This window comes from Triticum urartu, chromosome 6A (genome assembly GCF_056163025.1).
Source record: "Triticum urartu cultivar PI428250 chromosome 6A, HENAU_Tu73, whole genome shotgun sequence".
Lineage (NCBI taxonomy): Eukaryota > Viridiplantae > Streptophyta > Magnoliopsida > Poales > Poaceae > Triticum > Triticum urartu.
In genome coordinates, this window is record NC_141878.1 from 431,081,691 (window position 1) to 431,106,652 (window position 24,962).

The following is a 24,962-nucleotide window of genomic DNA, read 5'->3' on the forward strand; positions in this document are numbered from 1 at the left end:
AAATCAATGTTATATTCATGCCCCAATCATGAGCTCTTAAGAGAAATGTTTATTCAAAATTTTTATTCTCGGCTTTCTGATAGCAATCACACCATGCTTGATACTTCTTGTGCTGGCTCTTTTATGATGAAGACTATTGAATTCAAATGGGATTTATTGGAAAGAATTAAACGCAACTCTGAAGATTGGCACCTCGACAAAGGTAAGGAGTCAGGTATGACACCTAGTTTTGATTGTGTTAAATATTTTATGGATACCGATGTTTTCCATAAATTTAGCACTAAATATGGACTTGATTCTGAGATAGTAGCTTCTTTCTGTGAATCTTTTGCTACTTATGTTGATCTCCCCAAGGAGAAGTGGTTTAAATATCATCCTCCCATAAAAGTAAAAGTAGCTGCACCTATTAAAGTTGAAGAAAAGATTGTCACTTATAATGATCCTATTGTTCCTACTTCATATGTTGAGAAACCACCATTTCCGGTTAGGATAAAGGATCATGCTAAAGCTTCAACTGTAGTTCGTAAAAGCAATATTAAAACATATACACCTCCTGAGCAAGTTAAAGTTGAACCTAATATTGCTATTGTTAAAGATCTCTTGTCTGGTAATATTGATGGGCATGTTATTTATTTCTATGATGAAACTGCTAGAATTGCTAAACCTTGTGCTAAAGATAAACCTAGACCTGCGGTAGGCATGCCTGCTATTTCTGTTAAAATAGGAGATCATTGTTATCATGGCTTATGTGATATGCGTGCCAGTGCTAGTGCAATACCTATTAACCTTTATAGAGAAATTATGCATGATATTGCACCTGTTGAGTTAGAAGATATTGATGTCACAATTAAACTTGCCAATAGAGATACTATTTCACCAATGGGAATTGTTAGAGCTGTTGAAGTCTTGTGTGGGAAAACTAAATATCCTGCTGATTTTCTTGTTCTTGGTTCCCCACAAGATAGCTTTTTTCCCATTATATTTGGTAGACCCTTCTTGAACATTGTTAATGCTACCATAGATTGCCAAAGGGATGTTGTTACTATCGGTTTAGATGATATGACTCATGAATTTATTTTTTCTAAATTTAGTAGACAACATCGTGAAGAAGAATTACCTAGTAAGGATGAAATTATTGGTCTTGCCTCTATTGCCGTACCTCCTAGTGATCCTTTAGAACAATATTTGCTAGACCATGAAAATGATATGTTTATGATTGAAAGAAGGGAAATAGATGAAGTATTCTTTAAACAGGAACCTATTCTGAAAAACAATTTGCCTGTTGAAATCCTAGGGGATCCTCCTCCACCCAAGGGTGATCTTGTGTTTGAGCTTAAACCGCTACCTGATACTCTTAAATATGCTTATCTTGATGAGAAAAAGATATATCCTGTTATTATTAGTGCTAACCTTTCAGAGCATGAGGAAGAGAGATTATTGAAAACTCTGAAGAAGCACCGTGCTGCTATTGGGTATACTCTTGATGATCTTAAGGGCATTAGTCCCACTCTATGTCAACATAAAATAAATTTGGAAGAAGATGCTAAACCAGTTTGTGATCATCAACGACGGCTGAATCCTAAAATGAAAGAAGTGGTAAGAAAGGAAATACTAAAGCTCCTTGAGACAGGTATAATCTATCCCGTTGCTGATAGTCAGTGGGTAAGTCCTGTCCATTGTGTCCCTAAGAAGGGAGGTATTACTGTTGTTCCTAATGATAAAGATGAATTGATCCCTCAAAGAATTATTACATGTTATAGGATGGTAATTGATTTCCACAAATTAAATAAGGCCACTAAAAAGGATCATTACCCCTTACCTTTTATCGATCAAATGCTAGAAATATTATCCAAACACACACATTTTGCTTTCTAGATGGTTATTCTGGTTTCTCTCAAATACCCGTGTCAGCCAAAGATCAATCAAAGACTACTTTTACATGCCCTTTTGGTACTTTTGCTTATAGACGTATGCTTTTTGGTTTATGTAATGCACCTGCTACCTTCCAAAGATGCATGATGGCTATATTCTCGGACTTTTGTGAAAAGATTTGTGAGGTTTTCATGGACGATTTCTCCATCTATGGTTCTTCTTTTGATGATTTCTTGAGCAATCTTGATCGAGTTTTGCAGAGATGTGAAGAAACTAATCTTGTCTTGAATTGGGAAAAGTGCCACTTTATGGTTAATGAAGGTATTGTCCTGGGGCATAAAGTTTCTGAAAGAGGTATTGAGGTTGATAAATCCAAGGTTGATGCTATTGAAAAGATGCCATGTCCCAAGGACATCAAAGGTATAAGAAGTTTCCTTGGTCACGCCGAATTTTATAGGAGGTTCATTAAGGACTTCTAAAAATTTCCCGGCCTCTGACTAATTTATTACAAAAAGATATACCATTTGTTTTTGATGATGATTGTGTAGAAGCATTTGAAATACTTAAGAAAGCATTAATCTCTGCACCTATTGTTCAGCCACCTGATTGGAATTTACCCTTTGAAATTATGTGTGATGCTAGTGATTATGCTGTAGGTGCTGTTCTAGGACAAAGAGTTGATAAGAAATTAAAAGTTATTCAATATGCTAGTAAAACCCTAGATAATGCTCAAAGAAATTATGCTACCACTGAAAAAGAATTCTTAGCAGTTATATTTGCTTGTGATAAGTTCAGAACTTATATTGTTGATTCTAAAGTAACTATTCACACTGATCATGCTGCTATTAAATATCTCATGGAAAAGAAATATGCTAAACCTAGACTTATTAGATGGGTTCTCTTGCTACAAGAATTTGACTTACATATTGTTGATAGAAAGGGAGCTGAGAACCCGGTTGCAGACAACTTGTCTAGGTTAGAAAATGTGCTTGATGACCCACTACCTATTGATGATAGCTTTCCTGATGAGCAATTAAATGTCATAAATGCTTACTGCTCCATGGTATGCTGATTATGCTAATTACATTGTTGCTTAGTTTATACCACCTAGTTTCACCTACCAGCAAAAGAAAAAGTTCTTCTATGATTTGAGGCATTACTTTTGGGATGACCCACATCTTTATAAAGAAGGAGTAGATGGTGTTATTAGACGTTGTGTACCTGAGCATGAACAGGAACAGATCCTACGCAAGTGTCACTCCGAAGCTTATGTAGGACACCATGCTGGAGATAGAACTGCACATAAGGTATTGCAATCTGGTTTTTATTGGCCTACTCTCTTCAAGGATGCCCGTAAGTTTGTCTTATCTTGTGATGAATGTCAAAGAATTGGTAATATTAGTAGACATTAAGAAATGCCTATGAACTATTCACTCGTTATTGAACCATTTGATGTTTGGGGCTTTGACTATATGAGACCCTTTCCTTCCTCTAATGGATATACACATATTTTAGTTGCTGTTGATTACGTCACTAAGGTGGTAGAAGCTATTCCAACTAGTAGTGCTGATCATAACACTTCAATTAAAAATCTTAAAGAAGTTATTTTTCCAAGATTTAGAGTCCCTAGATATTTAATGAATGATGGTGGTTCACATTTTATTCATGGTGCTTTCCGTAAAATGCTTGCTAAATATGATGTTAATCATAGAATTGCATCTCCTTATCATCCTCAGTCTAGTGGTCAAGTAGAATTGAGTAATAGAGAGCTCAAATTAATTTTGCAAAAGACTGTTAATAGATCTAGAAAAAATTGGTCCAAGAAACTTGATGATGCATTATGGGCCTATAGAACTGCATATAAAAATCCTATGGGTATGTCTCCGTATAAAATGGTTTATGGAAAAGCATGTCACTTACCTCTTGAACTAGAACACAAGGCATATTGGGCTATTAAAGAACTCAATTATGATTTCAAACTTTCCAGTGAGAAGAGGTTATTTGATATTAGCTCACTTGATGAATGGAGAACCCAAGCCTATGAAAATGCCAAGTTGTTTAAAGAAAAAGTTAAAAGATGGCATGACAAAAGTATACAAAAGCGTGAGTTTAATTTAGGTGATTATGTATTGCTATACAACTCTCGTTTAAGATTTTTGCAGGAAACCTTCTCTCTAAATGGGAAGGTCCTTACGTTATCGAGGAGGTCTATCATTCCAGTGCCATAAAGATCAACAACTTCGAAGGCACAAATCCGAAGGTGGTGAACAGTCAAAGAATCAAACATTATATCTCAGGTAATCCCATAAATGCTGAAACCAATATTATTGAAACCGTAACCTCGGAGGAATACATAAGGGACACTTTCCGGAACGTTTCAGACTCTGAAAAGGAATAGGTATGTGGTACGGTAAGTAAACCGACTCCTAAACAGTTTTTAAGGCAATATTTCTTTGTTTTGGAATATTTAGAAAAAATAGAAAAATAATTAGCAGTCCGGGAAGGACACGAGGGCTCCACGAGGGTGGAGGGTGCACCCTACCCTACTGGGCGCGCCCCCTACCTTGTGGGCACCTCGTGTGCTCTTCGGACTCCATTTTCGTACACGACACGCATTTTGGTCGGTAAAAATTCATTATATAATCTCCCGGAGGTTTTGACTCCCGTATCACGCAAAAATCTCCTGTTTTTGTTTCGAGTTGTTTTTCTGACAGACCCAGGTCGTCATGTCATCTTGGAGCGCCCCCAAGGACCAGTTCTTCGAGAAGGTCATCAACCCCTACCTCGCAGAAGTGCTGCAACACCATCAAACCATTGAGATGCGTGAGGGGTTGTTGCACATCCGCGATGCTGAGGGACCAAGGAAGACCGGAAGCACGGAGGCAAGGCTCGAGGCATTGGAGCAAGAAGTTTTCAAGTGTCAGGAGATTGTGGAGCGTGGACTCGATTCCAATCACATCATGATCACAGAGTTCACCAACAACCACAAGCTGGACGTCAAGGACATTGGGGAGGCGATCTTCAAGCTTCATAAGAAAAACGAGCACCTCCAAGCCCAGATCTATGACCTGCAAAATCAAAACTGTGAGTATTAATATAGATTCAAGAGGATGAGTTTGGCTGCAGATTTGAGGTTCCAGGAGACTCGGTTATCCTTCTATGATGGTGAGCCTATGCCTTGGAAGAAGGACGACAAGCCTACGCCATCAACAACATCACCACCGTCTCCACCAACAAAGAAGAATTGAGTATCTGGTATGGGCACTCCCCTTGTGTAACGCCCTCGATGCGGCTATATCTCCCACGTGTCGAAGCACGACTTAGAGGCATAACTGCATTGAAAGCAATGTCGCAAGTGAGGTAATCTTCACACAACCCATGTAATACATAAGGGAAAGAGATACATAGTTGGCTTACAATCGCCACTTCACACAATTACATGAATAAAGCATTACATCTACCAGTTACAATCAAGGCCCGACTACGGAGCCAAAATAACAGAAGACTACCCCAATTGCTACACAGATCCCCGATCGTCCCGACTGGGCTCCACTACTGATCAACTAGAACGAAACAACATAAAGGACAAGATCTTCATCGAGCTCCTCCTTGAGCTTGGTTGCGTCACCTGCTCGGTAACATCGGCACCTGCAAACTGGTTTTGGAAGTATCTGTGAGTCACGGGGACTCAGCAATCTCACACCCTCGTGATCAAGACTGTTCAAGCTTATAGGAAGGGTAAAAGGTATCAGGTGGAGCTGCAGCAAGCGACTAGCATATATGGTGGCTAACATACGCAAAAGAGAGCGAGAAGAGAAGGCAAAGCATGATCGAGAAACTATGATCAAGAAGTGATCCTAGAACAACCTACGTCAAGCATAACTCCAACACCGTGTTCACTTCCCGGACTCCGCCGAGAAGAGACCATCACGGTTACACACGCGGTTGATGTATTTTAATTAAGGTCAACTTCAGGTTTTCTACAACCAGACATTAACAAATTCCCATCTGCCCATAACCGCGGGCACGACTTTCGAAAGTTCAAATCCCTGCAGGGGTGTCCCAACTTAGCCCATCACAAGCTCTCACGATCAACGAAGGATATTCGTTCTAGCGGGAAGACCCGATCAGGCTCGGAATCCCGGTTACAAGACATCCTCGACAATGGTAAAACAAGTCCAGCAAGACCACCCGCTGTGCCGACAAATCCCGATAGGAGCTGCACATATCTCGTTCTCAGGGCACACCAGATAAGCTAAGCGTACGTTAGCTAACGTAACCCAAGTTGCCAAGGGACGGCCCTGCACGGTGCTTTGGGTTGGACCAACACTTAGAGAAACACTGGACCGGGGGGTTTAATAAAGATGACCCTTGGGCTGGCCAACCCAAGGGAAAGAAAAGGCTAGGTGGCAAATGGTAAAACCAATGTTGGGCCTTGCTGGAGGAGTTTTATTCAAGGCGAACTGTCAAGGGGTTCCCATTATAACCCAACTGCGTAAGGAACGCAAAATCCGGGAACATAACACCGATATGACGGAAAATAGGGCGGCAAGAGTGGAACAAAACACCAGGCATAAGGCCGAGCCTTCCACCCTTTACCAAGTATATAGATGCATTAATTTAAATAATAGATATTGTGATATCCCAACAAGTAAACATGCTCCAACAAGGAACAACATCGCCATGTTCCAACAAGGAACAAACTTCAATCTTCACCTGCAACTAACAACGCTATAATAGGGGCTGAGCAAAGCGGTAACATAGCCAAACAACGGTTTGCTAGGACAAGGTGGGTAAGAGGCTTGGTTCAACAATATGGGAGGCATGATAAGCAAGTGGTAGGTATCGCAGCATAGGCATAGCAAAACAGCGAGCAACTAGCAAGCAAAGATAGAAGTGATTTCGAGGGTATGGTCATCTTGCCTGAAATCCCGCAAGGAAGAAGAATGAGTCCATGAAGAAGACAAAGTGGACGTAGCCAACGGGTCCTCACAAACATGACGTTACCGGAACCAACCCGAAGAAGCAACACCGGAAAGAAGCACACAACATAGTAAACAAACCACACATGAACATGGTATGATATGCGGGATGCGGTATGCGGTGCATATGCATGATTTGGAAAGGAATGATTGAACCTGGCCTCAACTTGGAAATCCAAGAGTGCCACTGGAAAGGTGAGGTGATTTCGGTTGAAATCGATATAAAGATCATCGGAATCGGATGCACGGTTTGGAAATGGCAAGCAAAACAAATATGGCACCGGTCTGCGATAAACAGCAAGTAGCCATCTAGATGCATCAAAATAAATATGCTACAACACTCAAACATGGCAAAAAAATATATGGAAGGGATCCACTCAAGATTCTTGACAAAAGATGAACACTAAGTTACGGCTAATTCACTCATTAACAGGTTCAAACAAGCATGGCAAAAGTGCAAATGATAACAAGTTTCAGACTTAGTGAAATTAACACAAGTCTGGAATTTATCATCAGGAAGCACACTTTAGAGCATGAAAACTACATGCTGCAGGAACTTAACATGGCAAAGCAAGGCATGGCATGAAGCTACTCAAAGCACTTAACAAAAGTCCCTTAGTGACCTTGAGACAAAAGAGATCAGAAAATACAATTGCAAGCATGTGAACATGGCAAAAACATAACCAGATTCAGACTTGGTGAAAAACTGGAGCATGCAAAACAGTTAATGAGTAGGCATGTTTACAAGCTCGATGCACTCACTACAGAGCATGGCATGACAAACTAAGCATACACCCATCAAGAATACATGGCATAGAAGGTAGACATGGCAAAAACAACAACATAGCATGCACGGATCAATAGCAACATCCTCGGAAAAATCGCTAACAAGTCAACAATCTGCCAGGATTCACGAAAAAGCAAAAGTAGAGCTCGATTGACTCAAGCTAGGGTGCTCCATAAATGCAAACAAAGACATGGATGGATAGAGCATGACAATGTTAACAAAACATCCTTACTGATCATCCTCAAAAGAGGCACGGATCACTAAGAAACAACATGAACATATGGCATAACGACAAAATCAGGACAAGGACTTAGAGAAATTCTAAGTCCTTGAAATCAGCATTACCGATTACGTTACTTTGCAAGCTTGTGCTATTCACCACACATATCACAAAAATACATGGTAAGCACCTCTGTAAAGATGGCATGGCATATAACAAGACACATGTAGAGCTCAGGATCATAGCATGCACACATTAATCATGGCAAAAATGACAAATATCTATTTGATCAAACCGATCTGCCAAGTTTAACACATAGCCCTCTTCCAACAACATTTTGTCCATCAAGATGAGCTCAAATGAAAATGATGTAATGAGATGAAATGGTTTACTCGTTGAGACGAACATTTTTATATGCTACACGCGCGAATCGGAGCTACAGATGAAGAGATACGATGCGATGAAATATGCAAAAAATCACTGGGACTTGGCAGTTTTCAGGAAAAAAATAGATGAGCGTTGGATAAAAAAAGACGCATGGGGAGGGGTATAGTGGGATGCTCACCACGGGCCTGGCCCAGTTCGGAGAGGTGGACTGGCCCGGCGGGGCTGGGCCGTCAGCAGGGCCTCAAGGGGAGGGGCCCACGCGCGAAGCGCAGCTGCGCGTGCACCCGCACGCACGCAGGGTCGAGGATGGCCGCGCCGGTGGTGGTCTCTGGCGAGGGGCAGCACTCTGGCGACGGAGAAGGCCAGGAGAGGCGCCGCGGGACGGATCCGGCAAGGGGAGGGCCGGCCGCGAGCGGGAATGGGAGGATCTGGCGCGGGATGCCCGGATCTGGTGACAGCGGGGCCGGACGGGGACGCCAAGTCGCGGGGCGGCGCGCTCCGGTGATCCCCGGTGAAGAGGGCGGCAGCGCGGGCGAAGGGTGGCGCTCGGGCGGCGGAGAACGTCGCGTGGCAGCGAGGAGAGGCAGGCGCGGGGCGAACGCCTCGGGCGGTGGCGGCGGCGACCGGGCCTGCGCGGGCCGGATCTGGGCCCCGCGGGCCGCACAGCGGTGGAAGGCTGCGGCGACACATGGCGGCGCGCGAGTGGAGGACGGGGGCAGCGGTGCTGAGGTGGCGGCTCCTGATTGGCTAGAGCGACATGGCGGCGACGGACACGTCCAACGGCGGGACGGACATGTCCGGCGGCGCTGAGGGAGGAGTTTTAGGGTTTTGGGGAAAAGATCCGAAAACGGAAATGAAGGGGTCTATTTATAGAGGTAGAGGGAGCTAGGAAGCTCCAAATGAGGTGCGGTTTGCGGCCACGCGATCGTGATCGAACGCTCTAGATTATGGAACAAGTTTAGGTGGGTTTTGGGCCACTTTGGAGGGGTGTTAGGCTGCAACACATACGAGGCCTTTCCGGTTCCTCGGTTAACCGTTGGAGTATCAAACGAAGTCCAAATGGCACGAAACTTGACAGGCGGTCTATCGGTAGTAAACCAAGGCCGCATGACAAGTCTCGGTCCAATCTGAAAATGTTTAGCACCCGCACACGAAAAGAGGTAGAAAGGGACACCGGGTGACTTAGGAGCGCTGGATTGCAAAATGGACAACGGGGAAAATGCTTGGATGCATGAGACGAACATGTATGCAAATGAAATGCACAAGATGACATGATATGCATAGCATGACACACAAGCAATGACAAGGCAACAACAACGAATAACTGGAGGACACCTGGCACATCGGTCTCGGGGCGTTACACCTTGGCAACTGCCAATCTTGGGGGAGTGCCCCAGTATCGTATCACCATCACTTTTATCTTTACCGTTTTTCTTAGTTCGATCCTTTTGGTAATATCTTGATCTAGTAGAATAAAAGTTCTTAGTATGATCTAGTTGTGAGTTTTGCTTTATAATTCCTCTATGTAATCGAGTCCGTGAGCTATATATAATAAAGATTAGCATTGAGTCAAGGGCTTGATTCTTTTGCCATGATCCTAAGTGAATAAAAGAAAAGAGAAAGAAATAAAAAAGAAACAAAGGGATCATATGGATCTCATGGAGAGTAATGAGCTCACTGTAATGCCCCGAGACCGTTGTGCCAGGTGTCCTCCAGTTATTCACTGTTGTTGCCTTGTCTTTTCTTGCGTGTCATGCATTTCATATCATGTCATCATGTGCATTTCATTTGCATGCATGTTCATATCATGCATCCGAGCATTTTCCCCGTTGTCCGTTTTGCAATTCGGCGCTCCTATGTCACCCGGTGTCCCTTTCTACCTCTTTTCATGTGCGGGTGTTAAACGTTTTCGGATTGGACCGAGACTTGTCATGCGGCCTTGGTTTACTACCGGTAGACCGCCTGTCAAGTTTCGTGCCATTTGGACTTCGTTTGATACTCCAACGGTTAACCGAGGAACCGGAAAGGCCTCGTGTGTGTTGCAGCCCAACACCCTTCCAATTTGGCCCAAAACCCTACTAAACCCCTCTCCATCATCTCGATCGTTCGATCATGATCGCGTGGCCAAAAACCGTACCTCATTTGAACTCTCCTAGCTCCCTCTACCTATATATATGTGCACCCCGTCAAAATTCGCGGACGAAACCCTAAAAACCCTTCCATCGCACCACCGGACACGTCCTCACCGCGCCGGACATGTCCACCGAGCCCTCCACCTCGCTCCGACCAATCGGGTCGTGCTACATCAGCAGCGCCGCCGCCCTGGGCCACTCCCATCGCGCCAAGTGGCACCCCGCCGCCCCACTTCGCCGCCTCGCCCGCGCCGGCCCGCCTGGCCCACGCGCGGCCCTCCCCGCCGCCCGAACCGGGCCGAGACGCCGAGCGGCGCGCGCCTCCCTCCCCTGCCTCAGGAGTCCGCCGCCTCGCCTCGCCTTGCCCGAGCGCCGCCACCGCGCTTGCGGGCAGCGGTCCCTTCCCGCCGGCGCCGCCCATCGCCGGTGCGCCGCCCGTTACCACCCGGATCCCGCGCCGCTTCGCCGCTGCTCTGGCCCCGCCGCCGCCGCCAGGTGCTCGCCGGCCACCGCGGCACCTGCCGGAGCCGTGCCCCGCGCCGCAGCCGGCCACCGTCGCCGCCAGCCGCGCCTCCGGCTCCATCTTCGGCGCCCCCTCCGTTCATCCTCGATCTACGAGCTACTACAGTACCCGATCCCGATCTGGATCTGGAAATAGGGGTTGACTTTTTCTTCTTTAACCCTAATCCTTTTGCATATTTCAACGTGTCATAACTCCCTCATCGTAGCTCCGATTTGAGCGTATAGCATATCAAAATGTTCGTCTTGACGAGTACATCATTTCATCTCATTGCATCATTTTCATTTGAGCTCATCTTGATGCCCGAAATGCTGTTGGAAGAGGGCTAGGTGTGTATTTTGTCAGATCTGTTTCAGCAAATGACATTTTTTCATTTTTGCCATGATTAACGTGTGCATGCTATGACCGTGAGCTCTACATGTGTTTTGTTATATGCCATGTCATCTTTACAGTGGTGCTTACCATGTATTTTCGTGATATTTGTGGTGACTAGCACAAGCTTGCAAAGTATAGTAATCGGTGATGCTGATTTCAGGGACTTAGAATTTCACTAAGTCCTTGTCCTGATTTTTGCCGTTATGTCATATGTTCATGTTGTTTCCTAGTGATCCATGCCTCTTTTGAGGATGATCAGTAAGGATGTTTTGTTATCATTGTGGTGCTCTATCCATCCATGTCTTTGTTTGCATTTATGGAGCACCCTAGCTTGAGTCAATCGAGCTCTACTTTTGCTATATCGTGAATCCTGGCAGATTGTTGACTTGTTAGCGATTTTGCCAAGGATGTTGCTGTTGATCCGTGCGTGCTATGAAGTTGTTCTTGCCATGTCTAGCTTCTATGACATGTCTTCGTGATGGATGTATGCTTAGTTTGTCATTCCATGCTTTGTAGTGAGTGCATCGAGCTCGTAAACATGCCTACTCGTTAACTGATTTGCATGCTCCAGTTTTTCACTAAGTCTGAATCTGTTTATGTTTTTGCCATGTTCACATGCTTGCAATTGTATTTTCTGATCCCTTTTGGCTCAAGGTCACTAAGGGACTTTTGTTAAGTGCTTTGAGTAGCTTCATGCCATGCCTTGCTTTGCCATGTTAAGTTCCTGTAGCATGTATTTTTCATGCTCTAAAGATTGCTACCTGAAGATAAATTCCAGACTTGTGTTAATTTCACTAAGTTTGAAACCTGTTATCGTTTTCCCTTTTGCCATGCTTGTTTGAGCTTGCTATTGAGTGAATTAGCCGTAGCTCAGTTTTCATCTTTTGTCAAGCATCATGAGTGGATCCCTGCCATGTATTTTGTTTTCATGTTTGAGTGCTGTAGCTTATTTATTTTGTTGCATTTAGATGGCTACTTGCTGATTATCGCAGACCGGTGCCATATCTGTTTTGCTTGCCATTTCCAAACCGTGCATCCGATTCCGGTGATCTTTATATTGATTTCAACCGAAATCACCTCACCTTTCCAGTGGCACTCTTGGATTTCCAAGTTTAGGCCAGGTCCAATCATTCCTTTGCAAATCATGCATATGCATCGCATACCGCATCCCGCATATCATATCATGTTCATGTGTTGGTTGTTTACTATGTTTTGTGTTTCTTTCCGGTGTTGCTTCTTCGGGTTGGTTCCGGTAACGTCGTGATTGTGAGGACCCGTTCGACTACGTCCATTTGTCTTCTTCATGGACTCGTTCTTCTTCCTTGCGGGATTTCAGGCAAGATGACCATACCCTCGAAATCACTTCTATCTTTGCTTGCTAGTTGCTCGCTCTTTTGCTATGCCTATGCTGCGATACCTACCACTTGCTTATCATGCCTCCCATATTGTCGAACCAAGCCTCTAATCCACCTTGTCCTAGCAAACCGTTGTTTGGCTATGTTACCGCTTTGCTCAGCCCCTCTTATAGCGTTGTTAGTTGCAGGTGAAGATTGGAGCTTGTTCCATGTTTGGAACATGGACATTTTGTTGGGATATCACAATATATCTTATTTAATTAATGCATCTATATACTTGGTAAAGGGTGGAAGGCTCGGCCTTATGCCTGGTGTTTTGTTCCACTCTTGCCGCCCTAGTTTCCGTCATATCGGTGTTATGTTCCCGGATTTTGCGTTCCTTACGCGGTTGGGTTATAATGGGAACCCCTTGATAGTTCGCCTTGAATAAAACTCTTCCAGCAAGGCCCAACATTGGTTTTACCATTCACCACCTAGCCTTTTTCTTTCCCTTGGGTAGGCTTGCCCAAGGGTCATCTTTATTTTAAACCCCTGGGCCAGTGCTTGTCTAAGTGTTGGTCCAAACTGAGCGATGTCTGAGGCTACCAGGGGCAACTCTGGGCTGGCTTACCCGATGTCTGGCTCATCCGGTGTGCCCTGAGAACGAGATATGTGCAGCTCCTATCGGGATTGGTCGGCACATCTGGGTGGCTTTGCTGATCTTGTTTTACCATTGTCGAAATGTCTTGTAACCGGGATTCCGAGTCTGATCGGGTCTTCCCGCTAGAAGGAATATCCTTCATTGACTGTGAGAGCTTGTGATGGGCTAAGTTGGGACACCCCTGCAGGGATTTGAACTTTCGAAAGCCGTGCCCGCGGTTATGGGCAGATGGGAATTTGTTAATGTCCGGTTGTAGAAAACCTGAAGTTGACCTTAATTAAAATACATCAACCGCGTGTGTAACCGTGATGGTCTCTTCTCGGCGGAGTCCGGGAAGTGAACACGGTGTTGGACTTATGCTTGACGTAGTTTGTTCTAGGATCACTTCTTGATCATAGTTCATCGACCGTGCTTTTGCCTTCTCTTCTCGCTCTCTTTTGCGTATGTTAGCCACCATATATGCTAGTCGCTTGCTGCAGCTCCACCCCATACCTTTTACCCTTCCTATAAGCTTAAATAGTCTTGATCGCGAGGGTGTGAGATTGTTGAGTCCCCGTGACTCACATATACTTCCAAAATTAGTTTGCAGGTGCCGATGTTATTAAGCAGGTGACGCAATCAAGCTCAAGGAGGAGCTCGATGAAGATCTTGTCCTTTGTGTAGTTCCGCTTCCAGTTGACCAGTAGTGGAGCCCAGTCGGGACGATCGGGGATCTGTGTAGCATTTGGGGTAGTCTTCTTTTATTTTTGGTTCCGTAGTCAGACCTTGATTGTACCTGGATGATGTAATGCTTTATTCTTATATTGTGTGAAGTGGCGATTGTAAGCCAACTATGTATCTCTTTCCCTTATGTATTACATGGGTTGTGTGAAGATTACCTCACTTGCGACATTGCTTTCAATGCGGTTATGCCTCTAAGTCGTGCTTCGACACGTGGGAGATATAGCCGCATCGAGGGCGTTACAAGTTGGTAATCAGAGCCTTCCCCGACCTTAGGAGCCCCCTGCTTGATCGAATTGCTGGCGTTGTTGAGTCTAGAAAAATGTTTTGAGTCATTTAGGATTATATATATCGGAGAGTTAGGAATTCTTTTTACTCCCCAGTCCCTTCGTCGCTCTGGTGAGGCATCCTGACGTAGAGTTTTGACTCTTCTCTTCTCAAATTTCACTAAATTTTTTTTAGGATCACGCGGGTATCTTGGAATCGTTTCGATGGTTTTGTGACGAGAACATTGTTCTTGGTGCCTCCAGACATTTAGGGGTTGTGGCAGTGTCCCGGGGAGTTGAGCTCCGAGGTGTTGTCGTCACAATTTTATCGTTGCAGTTCTGGAATACCTGAGATTAGTTTCGCCGACATCGAAAATCTCTTTTATGCAGTTGTTGGTGAGATAACCACGACGCCACCCAGTACTGGGTGGGAGTTCGGGAGTATTGCCATAACTCGTATAACGGATGCTTTTCGAAGGTTGAGGTAAACAATTTCAGAAGGTTTCTTGGTTATGTGTTGAAGGATGGATACAGCTGGATGTAGGATTTGTTAGTTTTGGGTGAGATATTATGCTTCCCCTGTATCCCCAACACCTGATTGCATAACCCCAAAGTTTCGGGAGTTTATAAGCGGGAATTCAAGTAGCTCTTAGGATATCTTTCCGTCAGATGTATGATATGAAATTGGGGTTCGACGTCTAGTGGTCCGCCTATCCACGGTTGGTTTTACAGTGGTCTCATTGTGTCTTAAAGAGTCCTTGGCTATGCCGACTCGGGGACACTTCATATGTCATGTGCACTACCTTGTACGTGATGGTGCTGTACGATCAAGCCCGTGTAGGCCCCACCACAAAAACTTCGGACGAAATCTCTATCATATGTTTGTTCCGGCTTATTCTGCAAGCCAATCCTTTGTTTTGTTTTGAGTTGTGGTATTCGAGTTGCTTCTATGTCAAATGTTAATTCCATACCTTTTCCAAGCGGTGTTCTCATGTTCCTATGTGAATGCTAATCCTTCATGATAATCGAGATTGTCATGCCAATTTCTTTTCAACCGGCGTGTTTCTCTTCAAAGTGGATCTGATCATTTCAACTTCCGCAAGATCAATTATCACTTCTTCTCAACGGTGTTTGTTTCATCCTTCCCCAAGTTGCCTTTATTTTTCCCGCCCACCCACCCTTTTTCTTCGAGGACTCAGATTTCTTAATCAAGTATCATCTTATTGATGGGAAGCCTCTCCATTCCCTTCTCCGTTAATGTTCTTATCCGGTGATTCTCATGAAGATTCTAATGGAGCTTCAAGTTCATCACTCTTCACTCGTTTTCTTCTCCGGTGGATTCAAATCAAGCTTTCGATGTTGATCTCATATCCCTTTTTCCTCGTTTCAAATACCTTCTCATACTGGTGCACCTCATAATAATTTACTTCTCGCTATTCATTTGTTCGGGAGTGCTGAAGATATCTCAGAAGGCTTGTCTTGTCTTTCAAGATCAGTTCAACCTATTTCGAGGTTGTTATCTCATTCTAGCCATTTAAATCTTACTAGTGCATTCTCTCTTTTAAATCATTCTACGGTGTTTCTTTTAGTGGGCCCTAACCACATGTCTTTTTCCAGGATCTTACTTGACTCTTCTCATTTTCCCGGAGCTTATCAAATTCTTTTCGAAGTTTGACGTAAGAATGATTCAGCATCGGTCAGATGTCTTCTCCAAGATCTGTCAAAACCTTTTCATCGTTGGCTCAACCTCTTCGTTTTGATTCTTCCGGAGTGTCTAAATAATTCATGGTGGTGTTCTCGTCGTCATTCTCGGATTTTGAAGACCGAATAAGAGTTTCTCTTTAATCTTGCTCCATTCTCTTCAAGATTCATGGTTCTAGATTCGTGCCATCCTCTCATAATTGTATTCGATTGGGAGATATTCTTTTCAACCATCCGGAGCATTTCACGAGTTGTTTCCATTTCTTTCCTCCGAAGGGCCATCTTTTAAAATTTATTCATTCTCAGCTTTCAGCTATCGTTCCCCAAATATCACCGGTGCATCATTTAATATTCTTTAATCAGCTCGTAATCTCTTCGTTCTCATGGATCTAAATCCTCACAAGCATCTTCGTTTAATTGCTAATTCTTCCCGGTGTTTCTTCATGTTTTAATCGTTCCTTTTTAATTCTTACGGTGGTTCGTTCAAGAGTTCTCGTCATTCGTTATCATATCAATTTATTCGTTGTCTTCAATCCTTTCGGTGGTTCGTTGAAGACCTTCTCAAGTTTGCGCTATATCTATCTTAATCCTTTCTACGAGAATAAGTAGTATACCAAATCCGTTGCTGTCATCAATTAAATTGCTGAAGGTTAAGCATAATATAATTCTTATTCTTGTTTCATCCATATGTTAATCTTTTCTTCCGGAGTTTGTTCACGATGATTAAATTCTTGGTTTCAAGTGCTCGTCTTTCTTTCCCGGAGTTCCAAGCTCTAATTATCACGGAGATCCATCTAAATCATTACAAAGTTTCATCTTGTGTTTCCAACTTCTCTTTATTTTTTCATAATTCTTTTGTTTACCGGAGTTCTTCATGAAGGTTCTACATGATGGTTCATCAAGGATTTAATTCTTTCTCGAAGTGTTTATCAAGATTCTTTTCAGAGAAGATCAAGCATTCTTCATCTTGCTATCCGGAGTGCAATTCTTTCTTCCATATCATTGGAGGTGGTATTATGTCATTCTTGATAATTTGAGTTCATGTTTCATGTTTCACATGTTGTTAAGAATGAGATATTTTAAATCCATCAACCTCTTCGTTGGAGTTATCTTGGGTTATATTTCACCAAAAGCCTTCCCTAAGGATTGTTGCTACTTTTGGTGCTCATATATGATCCAAGTTCTTCATCTACCCTCACGGTGATATAAGTTTCTCGTCTCCTCGTTCATATCAATCCAGTCTTTTTCCGTGAGTGGCAGAATTTCACCTTAGAATTTTGAGTTGTCTTCCATAAGCCCACAATAAGCTTATCCTTACGTTGTTGGTTTTCCAACAACTCCGTTCGACCCTTCTCCTAAAGATACCTCTTCAAGCTCTTTTGTGGCAGAAGTGGCATTTTCTTCTCAATTCTCCTATTTCAATTATCTATCTTCTATTCTTCCATTCCGGAGGCATTGTGATGTTGCTCTCCTCAACCCATCTTCTCTATTGTCAGGACCATGTTTTGTTCGTGCTTATCCTTTTAACCGGAGTGTTGTGTCCCTTTGCTCAAGCTCTTTCATTTTATCAAGTTTTTCATCTCTTTTAAACTGGATTGCGGTTCGAGATTTTTCCTACCCCTTGTTCCATTCATTCAATAGTTACAGAGGCAGTGTATTGTGATTTCATCAAGTATCTTCTCATCTCATCAAGTTCTTATTCAATTCTTTTCTTTTCAATCGGAGTGCGGCCCAAAGTTGTTTCTTCCTTGTTCCTCTTTACTAACGGAGTGTTTTCAACTGTGTTCTTCTCCGTTGCTTTCTTTCTTTCAATTTGCTCACCCTTTCAAGGTTCGTTGTTTTCACTCATTGGTCCAAGAAGCAACTTAGTTTTACCTCTTCTCTTTTCCTTCCGTTTTTCCCTCCGATGCCATTCTAGATCTCGGGACGAGATCCTCTCGTAGTGGTGGAGTGTTGTAACGCCCCGAGACCGATGTGCCAGGTGTCCTCCAGTTATTCGCTGTTGTTGCCTTGTCTTTGCTTGCGTGTCATGCATTGCATGTGATGTCATCATGTGCATTTCATTTGCATGCATGTTCGTCTCATGCATCCGAGCATTTTCCCCGTTGTCCGTTTTGCAATCCGGCGCTCCTATGTCACCCGGTGTCCCTTTCTACCTCTTTTCATGTGCGGGTGTTAAACGTTTTCGGATTGGACCGAGACTTGTCATGCGGCCTTGGTTTACTACTGGTAGACCGCCTGTCAATTTTCGTGCCATTTGGACTTCGTTTGATACTCCAACAGTTAACCGAGGAACCGGGAAGGCCTCGTGTGTGTTGCAGCCCAACACCCTTCCAATTTGGCCCAAAACCCTACTAAACCCCTCTCCATCATCTCGATCGTTCGATCACGATCACGTGGCCGAAAACCACACCTCATTTGGACTCTCCTAGCTCCCTCTACCTATATATATGTGCACCCCGTCAAAATTCACGGACGAAACCCTAAAACCCCTTCCCACGCGCCGCCGGACGCATCCTCACCGCGCCGGACATGTCCACCACGCCCTCCACCTCGCTCCGACCAATCGGGTCGTGCCACATCAGCAGCGCCGCCTCCCTGGGCCACTCCCGTCGCGCCAAGTGGCACCCCGCCGCCCCACTTCGCCGCCTGGCCCGCGCGCCGCCCTCCCCGCCGCCCGAACCGGGCCGAGACGCCGAGCGGCGCGTGCCTCCCTCCCCCGCCTCCCCTCGCCTTGCCCGAGCGCCGCCACCGTGCTTGCGGTTCGCGGTCCCTTCCCGCCAGCGCCGCCCATCGCCGGTGCGCCGCCCGTCACCACCCGGATCCCGCGTTGCTTCACCGCTGCTCCGGCCCCGCCGCCGCCGCCAGGTGCTCGCCGGCCACCGCGGCACCTGCCGGAGCCGTGCCCCGCGCCGCAGTCGGCCACCGTCGCCGCCTTCCGCGCCTCCGGCTCCATCTCTGGCGCCCCCTCCGTTCATCCTCGATATATGAGCTGCTACAGTACCCGATCCTGATCTGGATCTAGAAATAGGGGTTGACTTTTTCTTCTTTAACCCTAATCCTTTTGCATATTTCAACGTGTCATAACTCCCTCATCATAGCTCCGATTTGTGCGTGTAGCATATCAAAATGTTCGCCTCAACGAGTACATCATTTCATCTCATTGCATCATTTCCATTTGAGCTCATCTTGATGCCCGAAATGCTGTTGGAAGAGGGCTATGTGAGTATTTTGTCAGATCTATTTCAGCAAATGGCATTTTGTCATTTTTTCCTTGATTAATGTGTGCATGCTATGACCCTGAGCTCTACATGTGTTTTGTTATATGCCATGCCATCTTTACAGTGGTGCTTACCATGTATTTTTGCGATATTTGTGGTGACTAGCACAAGCTTGCAAAGTATAGTAATCGGTAATGCTGATTTCAAGGACTTAGAATTTCACCAAGTCCTTGTCCTGATTTTTGCCGTTATGCCATATGTTCATGTTGTTTCCTAGTGATCCATGCCTCTTTTGAGGATGATCAGTAAGGATGTTTTGTTATCATTGTGGTGACCTATCCATCCATGTCTTTGTTTGTATTTATGGAGCACCCTAGCTTGAGTCAGTTGAGCTCTACTTTTGCTATATCGTGAATCCTGGCAGATTGTTGACTTGTTAGCGATTTTGCCGAGGATGTTGCTGTTGATCCATGCATGCTATGAAGTTGTTCTTGCCATGTCTAGCTTCTATGACATGTCTTCTTGATGGGTGTATGCTTAGTTTGTCATGCCATGCTTTGTAGTGAGTGCATCGAGCTCGTAAACATGCCTACTCGTTAACTGATTTGCATTCTCCAGTTTTTTACAAAGTCTGAATCTGTTTATGTTTTTGCCATGTTCACATGCTTGCAATTGTATTTTCTGATCCCTTTTAGCTCAAGGTCACTAAGGGACTTTTGTTAAGTGCTTTGAGTAGCTTCATGCCATGCCTTGCTTTGCCATGTTAAATTCATGTAGCATGTATTTTTCATGCTCTAAAGATTGCTACCTGATGATAAATTCCAGACTTGTGTTAATTTCACAAAGTCTGAAACCTGTTATCGTTTTCCCTTTTGCCATGCTTGTTTGATCTTGCTATTGAGTGAATTAGCCGTAGCTCAGTGTTCATCTTTTGTCAAGCATCATGAGTGGATCCCTGCCATGTATTTTGTTTTCATGTTTGAGTGCTGTAGCTTATTTATCTTGTTGCATTTAGATGGCTACTTGCTGATTATCGCAGACCGGTGCCATATCTGTTTTGCTTGCCATTTCCAAACCGTGCATCCGATTCCGGTGATCTTTATATCGATTTCAACCGAAATCACCTCACCTTTCCAGTGGCACTCTTGGATTTCAAAGTTTAGGCCAGGTCCAATCATTCCTTTGCAAATCATGCATATGCATCGCATACCGCATCCTGCATATCATATCATGTTCATGTGTTGGTTGTTTACTATGTTGTGTGTTTCTTTCCGGTGTTACTTCTTCGGGTTGGTTCCGGTAACGTCGTGATTGTGAGGATCCGTTCGACTACGTCCGTTTGTCTTCTTCATGGAATCGTTCTTCTTCCTTGCGGGATTTCAGGCAAGATGACCATACCCTCGAAATCACTTCTATCTTTGCTTGCTAGTTGCTCGCTCTTTTGCTATGCCTATGCTGCAATACCTACCACTTTCTTATCATGCCTCCCATATTGTCGAACCAAGCCTCTAACCCACCTTGTCGTAGCAAACCGTTGTTTGGCTATGTTACCGCTTTGCTCAACCCCTCTTATAGCGTTGTTAGTAGTAGGTGAAGATTGGAGCTTGTTCCATGTTTGGAACATGGATATTTTGTTGGGATATCACAATATATCTTATTTAATTAATGCATCTATATACTTGGTAAAGGGTGGAAGGCTCGGCCTTATGCCTGGTGTTTTGTTCCACTCTTGCCGCCCTAGTTTCCGTCATATCGGTGTTATGTTCCCGAATTTTGCGTTCCTTACGCGGTTGGGTTATAATGGGAACCCCTTGACAGTTCGCCTTGAATAAAACTCTTCCAGCAAGGCCCAACATTGGTTTTACCATTCACCACCTAGCCTTTTTCTTTCCCTTGGGTAGGCTTGCCCAAGGGTCATCTTTATTTTAAACCCCTGGGCCAGTGCTTGTCTAAGTGTTGGTCCAAACTGAGCGATGTCTGAGGCTACCAGGGGCAACTCTGGGCTGGCTTACCCGATGTCTGGCTCATCCGGTGTGCCCTGAGAACGAGATATGTGCAGCTCCTATCGGGATTGGTCGGCACATCTGGGTGGCTTTGCTGATCTTGTTTTACCATTGTCGAAATGTCTTGTAACCGGGATTCCGAGTCTGATCGGGTCTTCCCGCTAGAAGGAATATCCTTCATTGACTGTGAGAGCTTGTGATGGGCTAAGTTGGGACACCCCTGCAGGGATTTGAACTTTTGAAAGCCGTGCCCGCGGTTATGGGCAGATGGGAATTTGTTAATGTCCGGTTGTAGAAAACCTGAAGTTGAAATTAATTAAAATACATCAACCGCGTGTGTAACCGTGATGGTCTCTTCTCGGCGGAGTCCGGGAAGTGAACACGGTGTTGGAGTTATGCTTGACGTAGGTTGTTCTAGGATCACTTCTTGATCATAGTTCATCGACCGTGCTTTTGCCTTCTCTTCTTGCTCTCTTTTGCGCATGTTAGCCACCATATATGCTAGTCGCTTGCTACAGCTCCACCTCATACCTTTCACCCTTCCTATAAGCTTAAATAGTCTTGATCGCGAGGGTGTGAGATTGCTGAGTCCCCGTGACTCATAGATACTTCCAAAACCAGTTTGCAGGTGCCGATGTTATTGAGCAGGTGACGCAATCAAGCTCAAGGAGGATCTCAATGAAGATCTTGTCCTTTGTGTAGTTTCGCTTCCAGTTGATCAGTAGTGGAGCCCAGTCGGGACGATCGGGGATCTGTGTAGCATTTGGGGTAGTCTTCTTTTATTTTGGTTCCGTAGTTGGACCTTGATTGTACCTGGATGATGTAATGCTTTATTCTTGTTTTGTGTGAAGTGGCGATTGTAAGCCAACTATGTATGTCTTTCCCTTATGTATTACATGGGTTGTGTGAAGATTACCTCACTTGCGACATTGCTTTCAATGCGGTTATACCTCTAAGTCGTGCTTCGACACATGGGAGATATAGCCGCATTGAGGGCGTTACACTCACATTGAAAAAGTATGATGAATAAAAGTTGTTGAGAGTTGACAAACATAGTTTTGGTCATCGTTGCAATTAATAGGAAGTAATAAAGAAAGAGAGGTCTTCACATATAGATATACTATCTTGGACATCTTTTATGATTGTGAGCACTCATTAAAATATGAGATGCTAAAAGAGTTGACGTTGGACAAGGAAGACAACATAATGGGTTATGTTTTCTTACATCTGAGATAAATTATATTGTCATGGATCATCCAACATGGTTGAGCTTGCCTTTCCCTCTCATGCTAGCCAAATTCATCGCACCAAGTAGAGATACTACTTATGCTTCCAAATATCCTTAAACCAGTGTTGCCATGAGAGTCCACCATTGTAACGCCCCAGATATACTTTCCATATTTGTATCCAACTCTTGCCGTCTCCGGCGCTAAGTTATATTTATTTCTCGGGTTCGGGTCTTTGTCTCTGTGTGCTGTTTTTCTTTTTCGTGCATCTCTTATCATGTCATCACGTGCATTGCATTTGCATACATGTTCATCTCATGCATTCGAGCATTTTCCCCGTTGTCCGTTTTGCATTCCGGCGCTTCGTTCTCCTCCGGTGGCCATTTCTAGCTTTCTTTCATGTGTGGGGTTCAAACATTTCCGGATTGGACCGAGACTTGCCAAGCGGCCTTGGTTTACTACCGGTAGACCGCCTGTCAAGTTTCGTACCATTTGGACTTCGTTTGATACTCCAACGGTTAACCGAGGGACCGAAAAGGCCTTGTGTGTGTTGCAGCCCAACACCCTCCAAATTTGTCCCAAAACCCACCAAACTCTGCTCCATGTCCTAGAGCGTTCGATCACGATCGCGTGGGCGAAAACCGCACCTCATTTGGACTCTCCTACCTCCACTTATGCCTATATATACACCCCCCATTCCTAATCTCAGATTCCTCCCCGTCCTCCTAAAAAAAACAGATCAACCCCCCCCCCCCCCCACTGACGGACGTGTCCGGATCCGACCGGACAATGTACGCCCGCCGCCGCCAGCCACCCAGCGCCGCCACCTGTCCCCAAGGCGGGACCGCATCGCCGCCTGCCCGCCTGGCCCGCGCCCGGCCCCCGCGCGCCGCCTCTCGGGCCCAGGCGCCCCGCGCCTCCCCGCCTCCAGCGCCGCCGCCCCTTCCGGCTCCGGCGGCCGGAGCAGCCGCCGCCGCCGCGCCGCAACTCCGCCGCCGGCGCACGCCTCCCCGTCCGAGCCGGCCGCCGCCGCCTCGCCGTCCCCGGCGCCGCGCCGCGCCGCCCGCCTCCACGCCGGCGCCGCCCCCGGCAACCTCCTCCCCGACCGGCGGCCCGCGTCTCCGGCGAGCTCCGACTCCGGCGAGCTACAGTACCCCGGCCGCCTCGGTTCCCGTGCCTCGATCTGGATCTCAGATCTGGAATTTTGAAACCCTAGGGGTTGACTTTCCCCTCCCCCGTCTAATTATTTTATGCAACTTTGACTGCTTGTATCTTTGCATCCGTAGCTCCGTTTTGGGCGTATGATATATAAAAATCTTCGCCTCGACATGTACATCATTTCATTCCATTGCATCATTTGCATTTGAGGTCATCTTGATGCCCAAAATGCTGTTAGAAGGAGGCTTCGTGAGTTAAATTGCAGATCCGTTAGTTCATCATAGACTTTTGTCATTTTTGCCATGTTTAATCCGTGCATGATATGCCTGTGCCCCCTTGGGATGAAATGTTAACCATTTTGTCTTCTTTCCAGAGGTGCCACCCATGCATTTTTAGGATGTGTGTGTTGTCTTGTGCAAGCTTGCGAAGAGAGGTACCTGAGATTGCTGATTTCAGAGACTTAGTGATTTTCACTAAGTCCGGGATATTTTAGTTCATGATGCCATATGTCCAGCTTGTTTCCTAGTGATCCGTGCCTCTTTTGAGGATGATCAGTAAGGGAGTTTTGATATTTATGTTATGCTCTATCCATCCATGTCTTTGTTTGCATATGTGGAGTGCTCTACGTTGACTCAATCGAGCTCAACTTTTGCTTCGTTGTTGATCTGGGCAGATCGTCAACTTGTTTGCGATTTTGCCGATGCTACCGTTAGTGTTCCATGCATGCTATGCCTTTGTTCTTGCCATGTGTAGCTATCATATTGTGCCTTCTTGCTGGTTATATGCTTGCCTTGCCGTGACTTGCACCGTAGTGAGTGCATCGAGCTCGTTTACATGCCTTCGCGAGTTAAATTTCTGCATGTCTCAGTTTTCACTAAGTCTGAAAACTGATTGTGTTCGAGCTATGTTCGTGAGCTCGGTAGAGTATTTTGTGAACCCTTTTGGCCCCAGGTCACTTTGGGTGTTTTGTTAAGCTTGTTGCTCCATGCCGTATTCTTACTTGTCATGTTCAGGTCATGTATCATGTTGTTTTGCTGCTCCGAAGAGAGCATCGTGATCTGAAATTTCAGGCTAGTGTTAATTTCACCTAGTCTGGAATCTGTTTTGCATATTCATTTTTGCCATGCTTGTTTGAACCTCTTAGTGGATGAATTTGCCTATGGCTCAGTGCTAGTGTTTTGTTAACCATCTTGTGTATATCACTTCCATATATTTTGTTTTCATGTTTGGTGGCTGTAGCATGTTCATTTCGTTGCATTTAGGAGCCTACTTGCTGTATATCGCAGACCGGTGTCATATCTTAAAACGCTTGCCATTTCCAAACCGTAACTCCAATTCCAATGATCTTTATATCGTTTTCAAGCGATTTCATCCCCTCTATCAAGTGGCACCCTTGG